The sequence below is a fragment of the Mauremys mutica genome, unplaced genomic scaffold, assembly GCF_020497125.1.
Source record: "Mauremys mutica isolate MM-2020 ecotype Southern unplaced genomic scaffold, ASM2049712v1 001182F_np12_obj, whole genome shotgun sequence".
NCBI lineage: Eukaryota > Metazoa > Chordata > Testudines > Geoemydidae > Mauremys > Mauremys mutica.
In genome coordinates, this window is record NW_025423133.1 from 66,800 (window position 1) to 85,974 (window position 19,175).

At 53.4% G+C, this 19,175-nt stretch overlaps 1 long non-coding RNA gene and 4 other non-coding genes across 5 annotated transcripts; 2 read left to right on the forward strand and 3 right to left on the reverse strand.

Annotated features, from left to right (window-relative positions):
- Nucleotides 1-190: 190 nt before the first annotated feature.
- LOC123357890 lies at nucleotides 191-4,513 on the forward strand. Its single transcript, XR_006575616.1, has 3 exons — nucleotides 191-251; nucleotides 2,134-2,251; nucleotides 4,388-4,513. It is a non-coding gene; the product is annotated as an uncharacterized LOC123357890 (long non-coding RNA).
- On the forward strand, nucleotides 1,264-1,335 carry TRNAM-CAU. The gene has a single exon. It is a non-coding gene; the product is annotated as a tRNA-Met (tRNA).
- Nucleotides 4,514-8,167: 3,654 nt separating the features above from the next.
- On the reverse strand, nucleotides 8,168-8,240 carry TRNAF-GAA. The gene has a single exon. It is a non-coding gene; the product is annotated as a tRNA-Phe (tRNA).
- Nucleotides 8,241-9,775: 1,535 nt separating this feature from the next.
- TRNAS-UGA lies at nucleotides 9,776-9,857 on the reverse strand. The gene has a single exon. It is a non-coding gene; the product is annotated as a tRNA-Ser (tRNA).
- Nucleotides 9,858-14,086: 4,229 nt separating this feature from the next.
- TRNAV-AAC lies at nucleotides 14,087-14,159 on the reverse strand. The gene has a single exon. It is a non-coding gene; the product is annotated as a tRNA-Val (tRNA).
- Between the last annotated feature and the right edge of the window lie 5,016 nt (nucleotides 14,160-19,175).

The window sequence follows — 19,175 nt, forward strand, 5'->3', positions numbered from 1 at the left end:
CTACCTCACTCCATAACAACACACCTTTTACCTCTCAGGACCAAAAATATACACCGTGAAAGAGATCTAACAGCATAAGCTTAGGGTAAGCAACTACAGCACTAACAACAATTTTAAGAGATTCAAAACCGCCTCTGTCTTTCCACACCAGGGACAGCAGAAAGGACATCAGCACCACCTGCAAGACACCAACAAACATCCATTTCTACCTCCCACCACAAGCGGACGTTAGGAACCCATACCCCTTAATGGTGAGTACTTTTCAGGAGAGGGTGACGCTCTCAGGCCTCAAATGCCAGGTACAGTTACTCTGTCCTTGATCCAAAATCAACAGGAAAATACACTGGATTACTCCTGCCCCAATAACAAAGAGACTGGGGATATCGCAGCAGCTGAAATGACCGTTTGGACAAGCACTCCCATCATGCAATCCGGGGTGGGTGTAACTATGCAAATGACATCAGCCCCAAAAGGCCTTGACAACACATCACCAACAGATGGCAGGGCAGACTTCATACTGACCCTGCTTCAACTAGATTGTGGCAAAGATTCCAAAACACCGAACGTTAAACCTCACCAAACGCGGGTCAATCCATCCTCAGCGTCGTAACCGCTCGTTATACTCCACACCCGAACGTAGCCCTCATATGGACAACATACCCTCCTAACTCAGTATCTGTACGTTAACCTTTTACCCCCCAGTCAGGGCTATTGCAGATTATGTATTCCTTATGCCACCCGATCTTAAACCGAACTTTGCACCCCTTGGGTAAGCTGTACGTTGTTCCCTGAGCACCAGAAACTTCTATGCCGAAACTCTGTACTGTACGCTTTTTTTTTCTTTGAACGTCATCTTAATAAAATGTTGACTTTTGTTCGAGATCCCGGCTCCTGTTCCTTTGCAAGGTGTGTGCGTTTGCTCCGGGTTTTAGTCTGCTAATACAGCGGGGGGGAGGGGGGGGCGATTGAGCCAGACGCGCTTGCCTGCTGCAGACACGGATCCAAGGCTGAACCTCGTCCCCCACAAGCTTGAAAGCTTAACTGAAAACTGTTTAAGAAGTGCTCCCGTCTCCGGCACTCAGCTACCCAGCTCCCAATGGGGTCCAAACCCCAAATAGATCCCTTTTACCCTGTAGAAGCTGTAAAATCCTGTGACCAGGGCAGCTGCCTAGCAGCCTGCGCATCTGCCTGCCAGCACGAGAGCGCGTAAGACACTAATCCGGATAGTGGCAGCTAGGTGGCAGGGGGAGGGTGTGAAGAACCAGCAGAGTGGCGCAGCGGGAGCGTGCTGGGCCCATAACCCAGAGGTCGATGGATCGAAACCATCCTCTGCTAGGCGTGCGCTTGTTTCTTTTCCCTCTGGGCCTTCAAGCGAGCCAGTGACCAGCAGAGCACCAAGAGCCTAGGCCATGAGGCAAGAGATGGCTGAGGCGAAGCGGCCTGCCAGGGAGCTCCCAGGCACCTCTGGCTGCCTGGGCTGAAGGCAAGAGGCAGGCCTGGGCGTGGCGAGGGCCTCCTGTCCTGGAATGAGGCTGCAGTGCTTCCTGGTCCCCTTTTCCCACCACCCCGGCAGGTGGCTGCTGCGGGAGAACACGAGGGAGGCTCTGGGGGCGCTAGGCAGTGCTGTGTGTGTGGCTGTCAGGGGAAAGAGCCGAGGCTCCCGACTCGACCTGCCATTGACTCGCGTGGCTCTGCGCGCCGTCAGCCAGGGCGGGCCAGGCTGCGGACGTGACTCAGGCTTGGGCCGCATGGCCGTGCTTTCCTGATGAGGCATGAGGCAGGCCAAGAGCTTTGCACAGCGTACAGGGAAGTGGGAGGGAGGCGTCTTTGAGCCGGCGTGTCTCCTCCGCTTCTCCCTTGCCGCTTGGGCGGAGGCGGGAAGGGAGCGAAATGTTCCCGGCTGAAAGTTTTTGTGCTCGGCCTTGAGGATTAAGCCTGAGCCTCCGGCACGGCTGCTGGCAGATGGGTTTCTGAATGGCATCCAGCCCGCTCTTTGGACCACCAGCTGAAAGCACTGAGGCCAAGAGGCAGCAAAATGGGACCTTTGAAGCTCCCCCCAGTGAACTTCTGTTCACTGGATTGTTGGGTAGTAAGTCATCTATTGGACTTTGATTTATTGTCTTTTGTCTGCAGGTAGTAAATCAATCACCAAATGTGCTTCTGTTGATTCTGCACCTTTACCAGGGTAAGAGGTGGGAGTGGAGTGGATGGGGGAGCCCCACCTGTCAATCCTGTGCTGTGAGGACAGGAGGTGAGTCAAAATAAGATATATCAACTTCAGCTACACTATTCTTGTAGCTGAAGTTTTGTGTTTTACATTGACCCTGTTTCCCCGCCCTTCCCCCAGTGTAAACCAGGCCAAAGTGTAAGTAGTCTCTTAGCCTATCCATGCTGTGATCAAATGTCTTGGGTTATATCTACACTATGAAATTAGGTCACATTTATAGAAGTGGGTTTTTTAGGAATTGTTTTTATACAGTCGATTGTGTGTGTCCCAACACAAAGGTTTCTAAGTGCATTAAGTCAGTGGACTGCGTCCACAGTACCAAGGGAGCGTCGACTTCTGGAGCGTTGCAATTTGGGTAGCTGTGGGTAGCTATCCCACAATCTCCGCTGTCCATTGGGATTCTGGGTTGATATCCCAATGCCTGATGGGGCAAAAACAGTGTCGCGGGTGATTCTGGGTACATGTCATCAGACCCTCCTCTCCCTCCCTCCCTCCCTCCGTGAAAGCAGCAGCAGACAATCATTTCGCACCTTTTTTCCTGGGTTACCTAAGCAGATGCCATACCACGGCAAGCATGGAGCCCGCTCAGCTCACCGTCACACCGTACGTCTCCTGGGTTCTGGCAGACATGGGACTGCATTGCTACACAGCAGCAGCTCATTGGCTTTTGGCAGCAGAAGGTGCATTATGATTGGTAGCCATTGTCATTGTACTCCTAGGTGCTCTTTTAGCTGATCTCAGTGAGATCAGTTGGGGCGCCTGGGCAGACAAGGGAGTGACTCAGCCAGGTCATTCCCATCTTCTGCCAAGCAGCCAGGCGATGACGATGGCTAGCAGTTGTACTGCCCCGCTTGCTAGAAGCCTAAGAGGTAAAAGCTAGATGGATCAAAACAAGAAATTGACCTGATTTGTTTTGTGAAATCAATGGCCTGCTAAACCCAGGGTTTTGAGTTCAATCTTTGAGGGGGCCATTCTGTGTGACAGTTGTTTGTGTTTCTTCTTGATGCAAAGCCACCCCTTTTGTTGATTTTAATTCCCTGTAAGCCATGCCGTCAGTTGGCCCCCCTCCATCAGAGCAATGGCAGACAATTGTTTCACACCTTTTCTCAGTGCAGAACCAGAAGCTGCAAAAGCAAAACCAGGCAAGGAGGCGACAGCAGTGACAAGAGTGATGAGGACATAGACATGGTCATAGACTTCTCACAAAGTATGGGACGGGCAATGTGTCCCGACAATGTGCACATCATGCTGATGAGCTCTGCATGGTCACCTGTGCTGATCAGCACATCACGCTGGCCAAACAGGAAATGAAATTAAGAAGTTTGCAGGCCTTTTCCTGTCTACCTGGCCAGTGCATCTGAGTTGAGAGTGCTGTCCAGAGCGGTCACAATGGAGCACTCTGGGATAGCTCCGGAGGCCAATACCTTCAAATTGTGTACACACTACCCTAAATTCGACCAGGCGAGGCCGAGTTCAGTGTTAATCCCCTCGTCGGAGGTGGAGTAAAGAAATCGATTTAAAGAGCCCTTTAATTTGAAAAAAAGGGCTTTGTCGTGTGGATGGGTCCAGGGTTAAATCGAGGTAATGCTGCTGAATTCGACCTAAAGTCATAGTGTAGACCAGGCCTCCGAGGGATTTTATAGCTACTGGCTGGGTGTCCAAAAAAGGGAGCAACCCTCCCCCCCCTGCTTCCATTGATCACACTTGGTAACTACTAAGCAGAAGCACAGAATCAGATTGATTTGCTGAGTCTCCTGCAGGCCTTCCTAACGGCACAGCAGGGCTGCTCTTGGTTCTGTAAAATGTTGTTTCGTTTAGCAGTGACTGTGAAGGCACTTCCAGCTATTTGGCAGTGGGAAGTCTGGTATTAAGTGGACACCCTGTCTTAGCTGTGTATGGCTGTATTGCTTGTAGATTTATATATTCTGTATTGATGTTACCAAATGGAGTATTTTGTAGCTGTCTGCTATAATTTGTTTAACTTGTATGAAATATGAATATGCTCCCTCAGACTTAACCACCTGCCTTGTCACACACTCCCTGCCCCTCGCTCTCTGGGGTGGGAACAAGCCACCAGCATGTGTCCCCATTGGATTTTTTTTTATTTAATTACTTCTCATTGTTAAATTATTTATGAGTGTTTTTTAAATTTCACTGCAGTGCGTTTTCTTCCTGCCACTGTCACCTGGCAGCTCAGGGATGTGAGATTCTCCTCCATTGCGTTTCTGCCCACGGAAAAAGAAGAGAGACCACACCTCAGTACCTTTGGAAATAAAAGCAACCTGGAAACAAACCAGCTGTCTCCTCAGTGTGCAGTTTGTGTCTCTGTTGGTGCAGTTGATGTGTGTGCAGCATGTGTGGTGCACAGGGGCACTGTGTGCTCACATGGAAATTCACCACCCTTGGGGCAGGATTTGACTTGTTCCTGGAGTGAATGTAGCACTGTGGAGTGTCAGGCACAGGCTGCATGACCCCCTCCATTTATCCTTGGCGCAGATACAGCCCAGGCAGTGCTACTGCAACCTCCCATCCTGCTGCCCTCCACCATCATCTGCACAGCCCACCTGTCAAGGCAGGAGGGGAATGTTGCTCCATGGATCCTGGCTCTCAGATGGGACTGCCCTGGCATGGGGGTGTGTGGTTGCATCCATTAGGTCACCAGACTGAGCCTTCTAATATCCTTGGTGATTGTTCCCAAGATCCAGGACTTTGTGCTCAAACAAAGAAACATCTCCCAGCTTCCTGGTTGAAAATAAGGCCCTTTCCTTCCAATACACAGGAAAGAATTAGATCTTCACCCCAGATGGGACTTGATCCCACAACCTTTGGCTTCGGAAGCCAATGCCTTATCCACTGGAGCCCTGATGTACAGCTGCTAAAGAAATGGAAATTTCCTCTCATAAATGCACATTCCTCGCATTTGCTTCAACACTAAATAGCCCCTTTATGTGCCTTAGAGAAATGTCTGCATCCCCTGGCAGCGAGGCAACTGGGCAGGTCGCTGACAGAGCTGAGCACCACCTTTCTGCCAGCCATCTTTAGAGAAGAACCCCACCCTAGAGTCACCCCTCCCTCCTTCAGCACCTCCACGGCTGTGGCTCTGAGTGGCAGTAGGATGATTAGGGGGTGAATCCGGGGCTGGAAGGGGGTGAGGTCGGCCTGTAAGGAGGAACCAGGTGGGGCAGACCCAGGGGGAGGCTGTGGGCTGCTGGTCGGTTGTTGGGATCCGAGCTCTAGATCAAAGCTGCACAGTGACCTGACCCCAGGGTTATAGGGCCAACATAGTGACCCCCTTACCGGCCTCGGTGACCCCCAAACCCTTGTTACTAAGGGCACTGAGGAGTCTCTGTCCCTTAATAACTTCTGGGAGCTCCCCAGCAGGCTGCGGGCGTCAGCCGCCTCCTGCCTCACAGGTTAGACTCTTGGCGCTGTGTGCCAGCCTCCTCGCTTGCAGGCCCAGTGAAGGAAGCAGGAGGCCTGGTGCTGGCAGAAGAGGGTTTTGATTTATCAACCTCTGTGTTATGGGCACAGGACGCTTCCACTGTGTCCCTCTGCTGGCTTTTCTTCAGCAGCACCTAGCGGCCCTGGCTCCAGGCTAGTGCCTGGTGAGCTCTGGCACCGGCAGGAAGCGCTGCAGGGTGCTGGGCAGCAGCCCTGGCAAACAGCTGCTGGTAGGTGTCTCTGTGGTATCATGGGTCAGTGAGTTCAGCTGTTAATGGAAAGGAGGGGGGGTTATGCTCCCCCAGGGATGCCACTGAGGGCTCCTTGTGGGCTCCTCAAGGTCTGCTGGGAGCCGTGCTGTTCCCCTTTTGCCACCTCGAAGGCTCCCTCCTGGACACAGTGGGGTCACCTGCTGCCTACAAGAGTGTGGGGGCTGTGCTGCAAAAGCCCATCTCCCAGCAGCCATGCCGGAGCCTCAGGTTTAATCCTCAAGGCCGAGCGCAAAACCTTCAGCCGGGAAGGTTTCGCTCCCTTCCCACCTCTGCCCAAGGAGCAAGGGAGAAGTGGACGAGACAGGCCGGCTCAGACGCCTCCCTCCCACTTCCCTGTACACTCTGCAAAGCTCTTGGCCTGCCTCATGCCTCGTCAGGAAAGCGCGGCCATGCGGCCCAAGCCTGAGTCACGTCCGCAGCCTGGCCCGCCCCGCCCCGGCTGACGGCGCACAGAGCCACACGAGTCAATGGCAGGTCGAGTCGGGAGCCTCGGCTCTTTCCCCTGACAGCCACACACACAGCGCTGCCCAGCGCCCCCAGAGCCTCCCTCGTGTTCTCCCGCAGCAGCCACCTGCCGGTGTGGGTGGGAAAAGGGGACCAGGAAGCACTGCAGCCTCATTCCGGGACAGGAGGCCCACGCCACGCCCAGGCCTGCCTCTTGTCTTCAGCCTAGGCAGCCAGAGGTGCTGGGGAGCTCCCTGGCAGGCTGCCGCCTCAGCCAGGAAATAAGGAAAAGGGGATGAATGAAGAAGTCAGGAAATAACAAGGAAATGAAGAGGTTTGTCGAATGGGTTTCTGCCCGATTTACCATCTTCTTAGCTACCGCTCAAAGTTAAAGACCTAAAGTCGACCTATTGGCATAAGTACAGATGGTTAGAATGGAATTAAAAGGAGCTGCTATCACAAGTGTTAGGTGCCTGCAAGCAGCATGCAGACTGTTTAAAAACACCGCAATTAGAGGCTCAGATGAAATGTTTGCCCTAAATCAGAAACGACAATAGGACGACCAGCAGAACGCCACTCTAGGTACATGGCAGAGTAATGGAGGCCGTTAGAGGCAAAAAGTCATTCCTCAAAAATTGGAAATCAGATCCTAGTGAGGATAATAGGAAGGTGCAAAAACTCTGGCCTGTTAAGTGTCAAAGTGTAACAAGTCAGGCCAAGAAAGAATCTGAGAAGCAACGTGCTAAAGACACAAAAGCTAAGCATAAATCCGGTCAGTGCGAGTCCTGGTCTGGCCCCGCAGAAAGGTGAACCCCCTCTGTGGCTGGAGTGAGCTCCTCTAAGGCGACCTCACTACAGACCTGTGCCAGGTAGTGCTCATTGTAAAAATGTTTCCCCTGAAGGTTGGGAAAACGGGACCAGCGGTGCTCAGGCCGGCTGACACAATTAACCCCTCCCCCCAATAACAAACATCATGCAGTCCAGAGGAAGGGGGCCTTTGATCTTCCCTCTCATGCCTTAACTGGGGACCATACACACTAATATAGCAGTAACCAGTGCCACAGAGCACAAAGCCCACCAGTAATGCCCTCCCTGGTTGGAGCTCCACCAACTTCTGTACTCGCACCGCAAATTTGAAGAACAAGACTCCAGCCCCATCATTCTTCCCTGGCCAGGAGGCCCTTCCTCCAATCACCCTCTGCCTATTGAGTTACCCTAGAGTTCTTAATGTGCATTTCCTGAACACCCACCATGGCCAAGTCCAGCTGCTCCAAGGCACTGAACATCAAGCGCCTCCTCCTTGGCTCCCAAATCCCTTTCACCTTCCACAGGGCCACTTTCACAGACGCCCCTTCCCTGGTACTGCCCTCGATCAGCTGCGCAGAGGAGTTTTCATCCCCAATCCCTGCCTGTCACTGCCCAGCAGCCCTCTGGCACCATTCATGAGGGTCACCCTGCCTCACTCTCTTCCTGCCATGTTGGGAAAGACAGCTCTCATCCTTAAAGGTCAGGTGGGCTAACTAGGGGCAGAAGCCCATTCTATGTTTTCCTACTGCAGAGCAAATATCAGAGACTCACCTTCAGGGCCACCCAGAGGGGAGGCAAGTGGAGCAATTTGCCCCAGGCCCCCCAGGGGTCCCATGAAAATACAGTATTGCCACTTTTTTAATGGAAGGGGCCCCCAAAATTGCTTTGCCCCAGGCTAGCCCTGCTCACTTTGGGTGCAGGCACCACTGTGCTTCCAAAGAACAAGCTGCCCCTGCACAAAGAGGATGAAAGAACCTGCCAAAGCCTGGGATTGAACCAGGGACCTTTAGATCTTCAGTCTAACGCTCTCCCAACTGAGCTACTTTGGCAACTGCACAGTAATAGTTTGGCCTGTTGCTTCTCTGTCTGGGAGGTTTTTGCAGCCGTTGCACACAAAAAGGACGTCATTGTGAGCGGCCCATGAAGACAAGACTCGCTTTTGCCTGCCTTGCTCAGCTTGACTTGCTGCCTCACCCCGTTCCTGCCCTAGTGCCCGGGCTGACCTGGTGGTGGAAGGGGACTGGGGGCCAGTGGCGCGGGGAGGAAGTTGAGCTGGACCCTGAGCTAGACTAGACCCTGGCGGTGAGAGTCTGGCCACCACCTGCCGCCCCACCCTGTTGTCCTGGCTTCCCCCACTGGGCGTCGTTTCGGGAGGGAAGTGGGGCTTCTGCCTCCCCTCCCCGATTTTCACACCGCAGAGGAGTGCGAACAGGAAAACCAACGGCTGCTCCACCCCCCACCGGAGGAACCCGACGCCCTTAGCTGTGGGGAGTAAGAAGTGGCTGTTGGCTGACAGGGCCTGTCCCCGAGGAGCTGGAGCAGCAGCTGCCGCCTCCCCCTCGGCTCCAGGCTGTGGGAAATGCTCATTGCCTGGCTGCATGGGCGGCTGCTGCTCCGTGCTCTGGAGAGCGTCTGTATTGCTTTGTCAACCCCCCGTCTTCACTGAGCCAGTCTGGTAAGGTCCCAAGTGCCCCCTCCGGCCTGGCAGCTGAGAGTCTGTGCAGACATCGGCCCCCCTGCCAGCCCCACAGGCAGCAGCAGCACCAACCCCCCAGCACCACAGGGGCACTCAATGCGCTTCCTGTGGGGAAATGGCTCCTTGGCGTCCAGCTGCTAGAGTGAGAGCCAGGAGAGAGCAGTGTCTGGCTCACCGTGGGGGAGAGAAGAGAACTGGTGAGTGCGGATCTCCCTCAGCCTCCCCCGCAAGGCTGGTCAGTTGTATTGTCACTGTGATAGCATTTCCCTGCAGGGCCGGCCCTAAAGGGGTGCAGGGCCCAGGACAAATCCCCCCTTTACACCCCAGGCCCTGCCCCCACTTCCCACCTTCCCTCAAGCCCCCACCCCTGTCCCATCTCTTCCCGGCTTGCACATTCCTGCCCCATTCCTCTCCCTCCCCCACCTCCTGCTGTCCCTGCTCCTCCCCCTCCCCATCCCGCCCCACCCCACCCCACTGAACAGCTGATCACTGGCAGGTGGGAGGTGCTGAAGGGGAAGAGGAGGAGCTTGTCAGCAAGGCCTGTAGTGGGGGGCGGGGGGAGGAGCTGGCTGCCAGTGGGCGCTGAGCACCTATTTTTCCTCTGTTGGTTCTGCAGCCCCGTAGCTCCCATGGATTCGCTGACTCGGCTCCTTTCACACTCTAGAGAGAGGAGCAGAACCAGGGCTATGGCTGATATATGGGGCACCAGGTGAGTGGCAGAGGCTTCAGGCGCTGAGAGTTTGCCTGACACAGTGTGAGGTGGTGTCCCAGGGATCTCTATGAAAGGAGCAGAACAGGATTTCCTTGGGGTGGGGAGAGAACTGAGAGTGTCTCAGGGGGTTGTACAGAGGTATTGCCCGGGTGAGGGATTGGCTAAAACACAGGCCTCGCTGTGAGCAAGATTCGAACCTGCGCAGGGGAACCCTATTGGAATTCAACTCCAACGACTTAACCACTCAGCCATCACAGCTGTGAGCACAAAACTGCCCCAATGCCAGAGAAACTGGTAAAGAATCCCAATGCCCAGGCATGAAGTCATCTGAACTACAGCAAACCTGGCTCCCAAAGCACAGGGGAGATTTGGGGTTTGTTCTCTTTGCTTAGCCATGTGCAGTAGCTCATGCTCCAATACATCTGTTAGTCTATAAGGTGCCACAGGTCTCTTTGCTGCTTTTACAGATCCAGACTGACACGGCTACCCCTCTGATACTCCTAGTGACACTCTCTAATGGATCCCCATCCTCCACCCACCGTGAGGTAGGTAGGAGCGGATCATTATTATCCCTACTTGAAAGAGGGAGAAGCTAAGGCTGAGAAAGGAGAATTGACTTGTCTTAGGTCACACAGCCAGCCAGTGGCAGGCTTGAATTTCACACATTGAATGACCTGAGTAAAGTGCTCTCAGATGAGCTCCAGACCAACAACAGTGCACAGTAATTATTCAGCAAGTATTTGAGGAGAACTGCAATGTTAGAGAGAATCATGAACTGCTCAGAGATCATTAATGCAGCGAAGCAGCAAAATTTGGCAAACATATCACAGGTTCTGACTTATTTACTTGGGCTTAAAAGAGAACAACAAGGACCTGAGTGTCCTCCCTGTCAATAACCCCCTGCTCAGCCAATCAGGGTAGAGACTGAGGACGGGAGGCTGAGGGTTCTCACCAGAGAGCCCAAAGGATGGCCCAGGTCACCGGTGGGGATCACTGCCCAAGCACTATTTCAGCCCCACATTTTTGGGTGGACCTCCCACAGTGGGAGCTGCAGAGCACTCCCCCGCAACACACACACATACACTGCTCCTCGTGTTGGGAGGGGAACAGGTGAAAAGACAAAAGAAGCAAGAGACAAAGAGAAAGGAGGAAGGGAGGGATGGAGGAAAAGGTGAAACAAAAAGGACAAACCCTAATGACCCCAGTGGTTCTAAGGGACAAAATCCCAGGTGTGGAATAAAATTTTGCCTCTTAAGCTAGTGTTTTCCATGCCTAAAATTCAACTGTCACCAGATGGATCAGACTGAATAGGTTTCAAACCTTGAGGAGGCTCTTACCTTCTAAACAGGGACGGCTGTTTTCTAGTAAAATCACTAAAAGGGAAGGAGAAAACTTGAAAGAGGTTCCTCCTGGCGCTCACGTACCTGAACCCGAATACTCTCTCAGTCCTCAAAGAGAGACCTGGAGAAGGAGACTTGCTGAAGCAAAGCCACAGGGGTCTCTGAGGTTTCCCTGGCCCCTCGCCCCTGTCCTGCCTGGCTGATGTCAGCATCTCTCTGTGAGGTCACCACCTCCCCACCACCTTTGACCAATAGTCTGAGGTCCTACAAAAGGCCTTTGTGATGTCACTGCCTGTCACGGACTCACAGATCGTGCCCACTCTTGGCCCCGTGCGGTCCGTGGGGGGTGCCCCTTTCAGTGCGACAGCCCTTCTCGGGGGTCCACTCTCTCTCAGGGTCAGGCCCCTCCACCTCCTGGAGCCACACCTCTCTGAGCCTTAGCACGTCTGTCTCTCGCCGTGGGCCCCCTCAGGGAGTCCATGCTCTCTGGACCTCCTGGGCCTCCTCACCCCCGAAGGGGTTGATGCCCCCTGTTCTCTAGACTGGAGTGACTCTCAGCCAGCATAAAACAGGAGGGTTTATTGAGACTTGAACACAGCACAGGCAGGGCCGGCTCCAGACCCCAGCGCGACAAGCACGCGCGTGGGGCGGCAGTTGTCGTCAGGGGCGGCAGATTGGGCCGGCGGACCTGCCGCAGTCATGCTTGCGGGAGGTCCACCGGAGCCCCGGGACGACCAGACCTGCCGCAGGCATGACTGCGGACGGTTCGCTGGTCCCGCGGCTCGGCTGAACCTCCCGCAGGCATGACTGCGGCAGCTCAACCGGAGGCGCCGGACCAGCCAACCGTCCGCAGCTGTGGGAGGTCCAGCCGAGCCACGCGACTAGCGGACCCTCACCAGTCAAGCCAGCGGGAGGTCTGCTGCTCCCGGGGCTCCGGGGCGTCTCCCGTGCATGACTGCTTGGGGCGGCCGAATATGTAGAGCCGGCCCTGAGCACAGGAAACTCTCAGGGCCTCAGGCCTGGCCTCCCTCAGCCCAGCACATCCCAGTCCCGCTGCAGCCAGGTGGGCTCTGCCTGCTTCCCCTCGCCAGCCCAGAGCCCCCCTGCTTCCCAGCTGGGCCTCCGATATCCCGGGCCCCAAGCCCCACTTCTGTCCATTGCCTTTTCTCCAGGTACACAGGGTTGCCTGGGCCTCCTCTCCTCTCTGCCCCCCTCTGGCTGGAACAGGTTGGTCACGGGGTCCTCTCCCTGCAGCCCATTGTCCTCTCACTGGCCAGAACTGGCTGTGACTCCTGAGCTGGGTCTCCGGGTCACCAGGTCACCAGTCACTGGGGTCTCCATCCTCCAGGCCATCAGCCAGGGTCCCAAGTCCCTCTCCGGTCCTCTGTAATAACAAACTCCCTCTCTCCCCTCACCTTGTTAAACCAGTAACACCTGGGGACACTGAGTCCCACTCCCTGTGCATGCAAACCACTGGAAAACACAGAAAACCCCAAGAAAATCCCCCACTTCGTCACAGAGCCCAGCACACCTCTCCTCCTCTGGGCACCTAGAGCAGAGGAGGCTGGTGCTGATGGCTCCAAGGGAAGGCTTAAAAGCCACAGAGCAACTGAGGTCAGGGCCAGAGGAGGGCAGGCCTATGCCTATGTGTGGCCTTCAGACAGGCACAAAAACACCCAGCCAGGCTGCTCCCTGCCATGCCAAACACCCACTGAAGGCCACCCACAGACCAGCATGTGGGGCGGCTGCTGATGCTCTGTGGCCATTATCGACGACGGTAGGAAAGCAGGGCCAGCCCCCCGGTGGTCCCTCTTACTGTTCCCACTCTCCATGCTCACTTTGGCAGTGGGGCAGGAGATTTTACCCCAAGAGGCTTTTCCCCAGCTGGCGAGAAGCAGAGAAACACCCAGGCTCCATGTAGCAAACCCCCTCAAGCACAGGGACAGGTGCACACTTGGAAGAGGGAAACTGCTCCACACGCTAGCCCGGGCAGCCGCCCATTTTCTTTGGCAAGTCAGGAAGGGCAAAGGCAAGACTGGAAGCACCTGGGGCTCATGCCCCAGCCTTTGTTACACCCACCCCCCAACTCCTTCCCAGGGCTCTAGCTGAAGCCAGAGCATTGGCCTGAGCGGCCAAGAAGAGGTTCCAGCCCTGAAGGGAGCAGGACGTTCAGCCCAAAGGTAAAACTGCACAAGCACAACCACGAAAGGACTCGAACCCTCAATCGTCTGATCCGAAGTCAGACGCCTTATCCATTAGGCCACATGGTCACATAGGAAAAGGCCCTCCAGGCACTTCTTTGGAAAAGGCAGATACTGACGCATCCGACGAAGTGAGGATTCACCCACGAAAGCTCATGCTCCAATACGTCTGTTAGTCTATAAGGTGCCACACGACTCTTTGCTGCTTTTGCAGACACTGTGTTTCTCAGGTCAGCTACTGAGGGGGGCCGAGACTCTCTGGGCACAAGAAGTCGAGTTCCCAGCGACACGTGAGACTTAATTCTCTGGAGCCAGGTGCAGGGCTTTGGCAGGGAGGCTCAGGCATGGGGGATTGGGGTGCAGCGGACGGACCGGCTGTCTAGGTGCAGAGATTTAGTCGCACTGAGGAGGAATCCTGCTGACAGGCAGTGGCCAAGGCCAGTGCAACCACTAGGCGAACTAGTCAGCCGCCCAGGGTGCCAAGTGGTTGGGGCGAAATACAACGCAGAGAACCACTGGCCAGGCGGTCCGGGCGAAGGGCATTCACTGGAGGTACAAGCTTGTGAGTGCTCTCCTGAGCACAGGGCCCCTTCCCCTTTTAAGGACCTGCACCTCATGGCCTGCGACTGGAGATGACTTGGCTGCATCTGGTTGGTCACACTCCACCTTGGGCAGTGTCCATGCTCTGGGTGTGTGAGTGCTGCCTAATTAGAGTCCCAGACACCTTGTCTACCTGGGAGCTCTTCTGCTCTTCAACCAGCCCATTCATCCCAGGAGCATTCCAGGAGGGCGGGGGAGGGGGAAAGCCACTTCACAGGCATTCAGAGAGGGAGAGGAGACAAAAGTGGGAGCAGGGGAGTATAACAGACCTTCTGAGCATAGAAATCACTGCTGCTCCTACAACAGCAGGGACAGGCCAGTAGGAGCTCGGAAAATTAAGCCAGTATGTTTCTGCCTGGTTTTGAACCAGGGACCTTTTGCGTGTTAGGCAAATGTGATAACCACTACACTACAGAAACTCTGTTAGAGGCCTTTGCCCCTCCCTTCATAAGAACGTAAGAATGGCCATACTGGGTCAGACCAAAGGTCCATCCAACCCTGCATCCTGTCTGCCAACAGTGGCCAATGCCAGGTGCCCCAGAGGGACTGAACCTATCAGGTAATGATCAAGTGATTTCTCTCCTGCCGTCCATCTCCACCCTCTGACAAACAGAGGCTAGGGGCACCATTCCTTACCCAGCCTGGCTAATAGCCATTCATGGACTTAACCTCCATTAATTTATCTGCAAAAAGAAAGAGGAGTACTTGTGGCACCTTAGAAACTAACAAATTTATTTGAGCATAAGCTTTCCTGGGCTAAAACCCACTTCATCGGATGCATGCAGTGGAAAATGCAGCAGGAAGATATATATAGCCGTGTTAGTCTGGATCTGTAATGTACACCATCACCACCATTACACCAGTGTAATGTATGCCATCGTGTGCCGGCGATGCCCCTCTGCTGTGTGCATCGGCCGGGCTGGACAATCATTAAGGAGGGGGATGAATGGACACAAATCAGATGTTGGGAATGGCGGTGTGCGGGGGCCTGTGGGAGAGCACTTCGGCCTCCCTGGCTGCGCGGTGGCGGGTCTTGGGGTGGCCATCCTGCGGCAGGGGGGCTTCGGGACCGGACTTCGGGGGGGGCTGCTGGGCTTCGGTTCATCTGCGGGTTTGGCACCATCACCTGAGGATTAAACAAAGACTGTGAAGGGCTTGCCAACTACAGAACCAGTTTCTCCTCCCTTGGTTTTCACACCTCAACTGCTAGAACAGGGCCTCATCCTCCCTGATTGAACTAACCTCGTTATCTCTAGCTTGCTTCTTGCTTGCTTATATATACCTGCCCCTGGAAATTTCCACTACTTGCATCCGACGAAGTGGGTATTCACCCATGAAAGCTCATACTGGAAAACGTCTGTTAGTCTATAAGGTGCCACAGGATTCTTTGCTGCTTATATATACACAGAGAACATGAAAAAATGAGTGTTGCCATACACACTATAATGAGAGTCAGCAGTTAAGGTGAGCTATTATCAGCAGGAGGAAAAACCTTTTGTAGTGATAATTGGGACGGCCCATTTCCAACAGTTGACAGGAAGGTGTGAGTAATGGTAGGGGGACAAATAAACATGGGGAAATAGTTTGACTTTGTGTAATGACCCATCCACTCCCAGTCTTTATTCAAGCCTAATTTAATGGTGTCCAGTTTGCAAATTAATTCCAATTCAGCAGTCTCTCGTGGGAGTCTGTTTTTGAAGGTTATTTGTTGTAATATTACAACTTTTAGGTCTGTAAATGAGTGACCAGAGAAACTGAAGTGTTCTCCAACTGGTTTTTGAATATTATAATTCTTGAAATGTGATTTGTGTCCATTTATTGTTTTACATAGAGACTGTCTGGTTTGGCCAATATACATGGCAGAGGGGCATTGCTGGCACATAATAGCATATATCACATTGGTAGATGTGCAGGTGAATGAGCCTCTGATAGTGTGGCTGATGTGATTAGGTCCTATGATAGTGTCCCCTGAATAGATATGTGGACAGAGATGGCAATGGGCTTTGTTGCAAGGATAGGTTCCTGGGTTAGTGTTTTTGTTGTGTGGTTGCTGGTAAGTATTTGCTTCAGGTTGTGGGGCTGTCTGTAAGCAAGGACTGGCCTGTCTCCCAAGATCTGTGAGAGTGAGGGATCGTCCTTCAGGATAGGTTGTAGATCCTTGATGATGTGCTGGAGAGGTTTCAGTTGGGGGCTGAAGGTGATGGCTAGTGGGGTTCTGTTACTTTCTTTGTTGGGCCTGTCCTGTAGTAGGTGACCTCTGGGTACTCTTCTGGCTCTGTCAATCTGTTTTTTCACCTCAGCAGGTGGGTAGTGTACTTGTAAGAACACTTGATAGAGATCTTGTAGGTGTTTGTCTCTGTCTGAGGGGTTGGAGCAAATGCAGTTGTATCTTAGAGCTTGGCTGTAGACAATGGATCGTGTGGTGTGCTCTGGCGAAAGCTGGAGGCATGTAGGTAAGTATAACGGTCAGTAGGTTTCTGGTATAGGGTGGTGTTTATGTGACCATTGGTTATTAACACTGTAGTGTCCAGGAAGTGGATCTCTTGTGTGGACTGGTCCAGGCTGAGGTTGATGGTGGGATGGAAATTGTTGAAATCCTGGTGGAATTCCTCAAGGGTTTTCTTTTCCATGGGTCCAGATGATGAAGATGTCATCAGGGTAGCGCAAGTAGAGTAGGGGGTTAGGGGATGAGAGCTGAGGAAGTGTTGTTCTAAGTCAGCCATAGAAATGTGGGCATCCTGTGGGGCCATGAGGGTACCCATAGCAGTGCTGCTGACTTGAAGGTATACATTGTCCCCAAATGTGAAATAGTTATGGGTGAGGACAAAGTCACAAAGTTCAGCCACCAAGTTTGCTGTGACATTATCGGGGATACTGTTCCTGACGGCTTGTAGTCCATCTTTGTGTGGAACGTTAGAATAGGGCTTTTTGGCCTGCTGCTTCTATGTCTGGGAGGTTTTTGTCAGCCCTGGCACACAAAAAGGGCATCATTGCGAGCGCCCACGAAGGCGAGATGAATTTTTGCCTGCCTTGCTCAGCTTGACTTGCTTCCTCACCCCATTCCTGCCTTAGATCCTGGGTCGCCTGGTGGCTGAAGATGGTCCATTGTCTCAAGCGGTGCCAGAGCCTGACACAGTGCCCCGGGCAGCCTTTGCTCTGCACATGCCGGCCATGCACATTTGCAAATACTTTAAAGCTCCTGTCAGTAAGTTCTGGGGACAGTTGCTCACCTTCAGAGGAAGCTCCCTAAAATTGGCCTCTCTCACCCAGTGGTACATTGACCTCTGTTCAGACTGAGCCTAAGGAGGCCCCCGGACCTCTGCTGAGGATGAGCCTGTGCAGGTCAGCCCTGCACTTGCTCACCAAGTTGTCATGCAGCAGTTTGCTGCAGCTCCCAGAGGCCTTCTTAATCCAGACTGAGAGGCCAGTGGGCATGTGAGGAAGTTTCCCCTTCAGTCCCAGGCAGTACATGGCCCTTCCTAGTGAAAAGAAGGTAATGTCAAACAACATCCTGGAGAGATGCCTTCTTTAATTTTGATGGGAATGGTTCTTTTTTCACCTGATCAGGGACTCAAACCTTGGACCCTCAGACTAAAAGTCTGATGCTTTACCAACTGAGCTAGCCAGGCTCACGCTTACAAGAAGCAAATTTCATGCATCAGAGAAACTAGTCATGAAAACGGGGGCCGGAAACAATACAGAAAACCTGCTACTCTCGCTCTCTTAGTAGTCCTAGCCCCAGCCTGCTCCTCCATCCGGCGCCCTGAGGCCTTATTCTTTTTTTAGTTAAATATCAAATCCAGGAGAAAACACAGTTATACAAAGCAAAACGAAATCACAAACAGAAATATCATTGGAAATACAAAAATTAAAAAGGAAAATGCAATTCCCATCACTTTATCGTGTCGGGGCCATTCCTGTATCAAGAGCACCCGCTAAGGTCCCTGTGTGCTTACGAGAAACCTGGACGAACTCATACCACAGCCTGAACATGAAACTCAACTGCTCCCAGGTGCCGCAGTAAAACCCTTTCCCTGCTGTGACCTTGCACTCCATAAGATTTTATGAAAATATGCTAATGAGTGTGAATATAATAGGAGTACTTCTGCCATCCGAAGAAGTGAGCTGTAGCCCACGAAAGCTTATGCTGAAATAAATTTGTTAGTCTCTAAGGCCTTGTCTACACTACAAGACTATTTCGAATCAACTTAGTTCGAATTTGTGGATTCGACCTTATGAAGTCGAATTTGTGTATCCATACTAAATACACTAATTCGAATTTCTGAGTCCACATTCACGGGGCCAGCGTCGACTTTGGAAGCGGTGCACTGTGGGAAGCTATCCCACAGTTCCCGCAGTCCCCGCTGCCCATTGGAATGCTGGGTAGAGCTCACAATGCCTGCTGGGGGAAAAATGTGTCGAGGGTGGTTTTGGGTAACTGTCATCATTCAACCGTCACTCACAAACGCCCTCCCTCCCTGAAAGCGCCGGCGGGAAATCTGTTCGCGCACTTTTTTCTGGTCAGTGACAGCGCGGACGCCACAGCACTGCGAGCATGGAGCCCGCTGCGATCATCGCTTGCACTTATGGCCGTTGTCAACTCCTCGCACCTTATCGTCCACCTCTGCAACAGTCAGCTGCTGAGAAATCGGGCGAGAAGGCTCCGGCAGCGCGGTGAGGAGAGTGGCGCAGACCTCTCAGAAAGCAGGGTACGCCGGGCAGTGGAAGATCATGGTGGCAATGGGTCACGTTCATGGTGTGGAACGGAGATTCTGGGCCCGGGAAACAAGCACGGACTGGTGGGGACCGCATAGTGCTGCAGGTCTGGGATGACACAGAGTGGCTGCGAAACTTCAGGATGCGTAAGGGCACTTTCCTTGAACTGTGTGACTTGCTGTCCCCTGCCCTGAAGCGCCAGGACACCCGGATGCGAGCAGCCCTGAGTGTGCAGAAGCGAGTGGCCATAGCCCTCTGGAAACTTGCCACGCCAGACAGCTACCGGTCAGTAGCGAACCACTTTGGCGTGGGCAAATCTACCGTGGGGGTTGCTGTGATGCAAGTAGCCCACGCAATCGTTGAGCAACTGCTCTCAAAGGTGGTGACCCTGGGAAACGTCCAGGTTGTCATAGACGGCTTCGCCGCGATGGGATTCCCAAACTGCGGTGGGGCTATAGATGGGACTCACATCCCTATCCTGGCACCGGCCCACCAGGCCAGCGATTACATTAACTGAAAGGGCTACTTTTCCATGGTGCTGCAAGGACTGGTGGACCATAGGGGACGTTTTACCAACATCAACGTCGGGTGGGCGGGCAAGGTTCATGACGCGCGTGTGTTCAGGAGCTCTGGTCTCTTTAGACTCCTCCAGGCAGGTACTTTCTTTCCCGGACCACAAAATAACGGTTGGGGATGTGCAGATGCCTACAGTGATCCTC